The sequence below is a fragment of the Mandrillus leucophaeus genome, unplaced genomic scaffold, assembly GCF_000951045.1.
Source record: "Mandrillus leucophaeus isolate KB7577 unplaced genomic scaffold, Mleu.le_1.0 Scaffold196, whole genome shotgun sequence".
NCBI classification, from domain to species: Eukaryota; Metazoa; Chordata; class Mammalia; order Primates; family Cercopithecidae; genus Mandrillus; species Mandrillus leucophaeus.
The window spans coordinates 3,082,844-3,087,994 of NW_012101987.1; the positions used below are offsets into that span (position 1 = coordinate 3,082,844).

General features: G+C 36.5%; 1 pseudogene across 1 annotated transcript in view; it reads right to left on the reverse strand.

The window, feature by feature from the left end:
• Nucleotides 1-5,151, reverse strand: part of LOC105538626 — a 146,485-nt pseudogene that overhangs the window by 105,487 nt on the left and 35,847 nt on the right. Inside the window, exons 6-7 of the transcript XR_001005938.1 lie at nucleotides 4,481-5,151; nucleotides 4,013-4,075 (exon numbers count right to left, since the gene is read on the reverse strand). The product of XR_001005938.1 is annotated as a zinc finger protein 430-like (transcript). The remainder of the gene's footprint in view (nucleotides 1-4,012; nucleotides 4,076-4,480) is intronic.

The window sequence follows — 5,151 nt, forward strand, 5'->3', positions numbered from 1 at the left end:
GCCTAAACTCCATCTTAAAGAAATAGAAAACAAAAACACTTTTTCAGGGCATTAAAAAATACCAAGTTTCTCATCAAAATCTACAAGGTACCATGTGAAATGAAACGCATGAAGACAACAATGAGAAAACTGTAGCCACAACATAGAAAAATAAGGGCTGTGATGCATACATAGCTGGAATACACATAATACGAACAAATCTGAAGAAAATGAAAGCAGCATTTTTTTTTTTTTTTTTTTGAGAGGAGCCAGAGACGGAATCTCTCTGTCGCCCAGGCTGGAGAGCAGTGGCGTGATCTCGGTTCACTGCAACCTCTGCCTCCCGTGTTCACGCCATTCTCCTGCCTCAGCCTCCCGAGTAGCTGCAACTAGAGTAGCTGGAACTACAGGCCCCCTCTACCATGCCCAGTTAATTTTTTGTATTTTTAGTAGAAACAGGGTTTCACTGTGTTAGCCAGGATGGTCTCCATCTCCTGACCTTGTGATCTGCCCACCTCGACCTCCCAAAATGCTGCGATTACAGGTGTGAGCCACCGCACCAGGCCAGCTTTTTTTTTTTTTTAAAGGCAGAGTCTCGTTCTGTCGCCCAGGCTGGAGTACAGTGGTGCAATCTCGGCTAACTGCAACCTCCACCTCCCGGATTCAAGTGATTCTCTGCCTCGGCCCCCAAAATAGCTGGGATTACAGGCACCCACCACCATGCCCGGGTAACTTTTGTATTTTTAGTAGAGACGGGAGGGGGGGGTCTCACCATCTTGGCCAGGCTGGTCTTGAACTTCTGACCTCGTGATCAACTTGTCTTAGCCTCCCAAAGTGCTGGGATTGTAGGTGTGAGCCACCATGCCCGGCTACATTTTTTTTTTTTTTTTTTTTTTTAATTCCAGCAACACTCAGCTTTGCAGCCTAGAAAAAGTGTCCTCTCCACATAAAAAATCAGTTTTATTTCTTCACCACTATTTTCTATCTCTGACTTGAAGTTCAAACCAACTTTAGCAGAAATGTTTATGGCTTTTTCTGGAGCATGTTACACAGCAAGAACTGCTATATATGCTTTCCACATTTACATATAAAAACATCTTCATGACTTACTAAGCTTCCCTTGTATTTACCTGAACAATTTGACTCCATAAATAAATTTACTTATATCAATTATAAAAAGCAAAAAGAACAATAACTAAAGAATAGTAAGCTTATATACAGTTCTCCAATTGAAAACAAAATGGAGTGTTCTAACTAAATAAAATGTAACAAAATACTAATTGTGGAATTACATATAAAAATTATTTTGTATGGACTACATTTCATAAAAATTATTCTTATAGTCACATTCCAGCTCATATAATGAATATTTCATAAACTACAAAATATAAAAAACACAAAAAAATAGAGGTCTGTCATGAGTACCAGGCAAGTATAAACAGATAATTTGCATCGGGAGACTTGGAAGCATAAGGCATAGATTATACAGTAATAAATCCAATACAAAGTAGAGAGTATACGTTTGCTTTTGGCATTTTTGAGGTTTTTAGTTTTCTAGTAGTCACCTTGTTAAAATGACCTGCTTTGTTCCCATATTGCTTTTTTTTCTGAAAATGGGTACAAACTCATACTCCATAGTTTTCTTACAGCTAAGGTTTATCTTTAGACTAATATATATTTAACTATGTAAATCAAAACTAAAAGTCTGTATGTGTTTGCAGGCAGACAGGCCACATGTTCAAAAATATATGTAAGAAAAATTTAATATTTATTCAGGACTCAGAAATGTATGGATTTTATTTATACTTGTAATTTTAATAATATTTATTCAGGACTCAGAAATGTATGGATTTTATACTTGCGTATTTTTTATTATGACCATAAAAATAACTCTGTGACCAATAACAATTGTGCATTTTAAAATAACTAAAAGTGTAGAACTGGATTGTTTGTAATACAAAGGATAAATGCTAGAGGTGATGGATACCCCATTTGTCCTGATGTGATTATATATTTTACTCCTGCATCAAAATATGCATAAATATGGCATAAATATATACTCATATTAGGTACCCACAAAAAATTTTAAAAATAAATTGAAATGATTGAAAAAGAAAAATTTAACCTACAGAAACAATATTCTTTAACTAATTTGTGGTTTAAACCCACTGACAAAAGAGATTACTTCAGATGTTAATCCAGGCGCAGTGGCACGATCTCAGCTCACTGCAACCTCTGTCTTCTGGTTTTAAGTGATTCTTCTGCCTCAGCCTCCCAAGTAGCTGGGATTACAGGCGCCAGCCACCACGACAGGCTAATTTTTGTATTTTTAGTAGAGACGGGGTTTCACTATGTTGGCCAGGCTGGTCTCGAACTCCTGACCTCGTGATTCATCCGCCTCAGCCTCCCAAAGTGCTGGGATTACAGGCGTGAACCACTGCGCCTGGCCCCTTATTGTTATGATCTTTCATCTATACCCTTAAGTAAAGTGGAACAGGTTAAGGTTTGTGGCAATAATAACACTTCATTGAATGCACAATAGTATTTAACATGTTAAAAATATTGGATTAAAATATTAACTTCACACATAATCTAACATTTTTTAAATATACTGGATTTTATTATACAAAAGTACAATTAGTACAATAATATACTAATTTATTTTCATTTAAAGTAAAATTAAAAGTTTTCTTCTCATAATGCAAAATCATATTACTGTGAACACCTACCTAATGCATCATTCAATATAAGTTAACCACAAAGAGCCTCTTCACTTAATTTTTCATCATGCATCTTACATTTTAATGTCCTTACTCTTTCATAGAGAAGATCATAATGGCCACTTAATAAAAAAGACTCTCATGTTTTTAATGCAGCAATAACTGAGCACATGCTTTCACACGTGAATACAACTGAAATAAACAGTAGGAAATATTTTGAGAGTTGAACTACATCATTATTTACAAAAAAATCTGTAATTTCTTCAAGAAATAAAGTATACTTTGAACATAATAACTCTGCAAAAAACCCTTCTACTCCTTTTAAAGTTATATACAAATAATTTTTCTACCAACTTTAGTTGTTGCTCTTTTTTCCTTTTTTTTTTTGAGACAGAGTTACGTTCTTGTTGCCCAGGCTGGAGTGCAGTGGCGCACTCTCGGCTCACCACAACCTCCGCCTCCCAGGTTTAAGCAATTCTCCTGCCTCAGTCTCCCGAGTAGCTGGAATTACAGGCATACACCACCACACGTGGCTAATTCTGTATTTTTAGGAGAGCCGCGGTTTCTCCATGTTGGTCAGGCTGGTCTCAAACTCCTGACCTCAGGTGATTCACCCACCTCGGCTGCCCAAAGTGCTGGATTACAGATGTGAGCCACTGCATCTGGCCCCAACTTTAGTTTTATTTTCTATACTCAGCACTCTGATTTAGTATATCTGCAGTGTCAGTGCCTTATATATTTGTACTGTAAATTCTCTGACATTTATACAGATTTAATTTTGGTTAAATATTTTCATTTTTACTGCATCTGCAAAAATATATTTTAGTATGAACTCTGGTGTCTTCTAAGCTGTACTTTTTGAAAAAGTGTTTAAAATTTATTAAATTTGCAAGGTTTTTCTTCAATATAAATACCCTGATGTTGAACAAACTTTGAGCAACTACTTCAGTTTTCTTCTAGTACAAAATATGTACAACAAAATCTGTGATACAAATAAAGGTACTACAACCCTCTTCACATTTGTAATGTTCATCTTCAAAATAAATACCTTCTTCACTTTAAAGGTTTGTATTTCCTGAAAGATCTTTTGAGGGTAATTGCACTTATATTCCTTTTATTAAGTATGAACTCTCCAGTGGTAAGATGTGAATAGATATTAATGGCTTTTTCATGGTCTTTATATTTGTACAGTTTTTCTCAAGTATAAATGCTCTCCTGTGCAATAAGGTGTGAGCATTCGTTAAAAGTTTTGCCATCGTTCACACTTGTAGTTTTCTTCAGCATGAACTATCTTACCTATAATCAAGTGTGACAACCATTTAAAGGCTTTGTCACATTCTTTACATTTCTAGGATTTCTCACCAGTATGATTTTTTATGTTTAAAAAAGTTTTAGTTGTTGTCAAAAGCACTGTCACATCTTTCAAGTTTGTAGAGTTTCTTTTCAGTATGAATTATCTTTTTTTTTTTTTCTTTTTTCCTGAGACAGTGTGTTACTCTTTACTCTTGTTGCCCAGGCTGGAGTGCAATGGCACGATCTTGGCTCACCGCAACTTCTGCCTCCCGGGTTCAAGCAATTCTTCTGCCTCAGCCTCCCGAGTAGCTGGGATTACAGGCATGCACGACCACGCCTGGCTAATTTTGTATTTTTAGTAGAGATGGGATTTCACCATGTTGGTCAGGCTGGTCTCGAACACTCGACCTCACGTGATTCACCCGTCTCAGCCTCCCAAAGTGCTGGGATTACAGGCATGAGCCACTACACCCAGCCCATGAATTATTTTATGTCTGGTAAGAATTGAGGACTTGTTGAAGGCTTTGCCATACTCTTCACATTCATAGGGTTCCTCTTCAGTATGAATTTTCTTATGTTTAGTAAGAATTCAGGACTGGTTAAAGGCTTTGCCACATCTTCACATTTGTAGCGTTTCTCTCCAGTATGAATTACTTTGTTCAATAAAGTTTGAGGACTGGTTGAAAGCTTTGCTGTATTCTTCACAGTTGTACGGTTTCTCTCCAGTATGAATTACCTTATGTTTAGTAAGAGTTGAAGACTGGCTAAAGGCTTTATCACATTCTAGATATGTGTAAGATGTATCTCCAATATGAGTTATCTTATGTTTAGTAAGGTTTGAGAATTGGTTAAAAGCTTTGCCACATTTTTCACATTTGTAGGGTTTCTCTCCAGAATGAATTACCTTATGTGCAGTAAGTTTTGGGGACCGGTTAAAGGCTTTGCCACATTCTTCACATTTGTAGGGTTTCTCTCCAGTATGAATTATCTTATGTGCAGTAAGTTGTGGGGACCGGTTAAAGGCTTTGCCACATTCTTCACATTTGTAGGGTTTCTCTCCAGTATGAATTATCTTATGTGCAGTAAGGTTTGAGGACTCATTAAAAGCTTTGCCACATTGTTCACATTTGTAGGGTTTCTCTCCAGTATGAATTCTTTT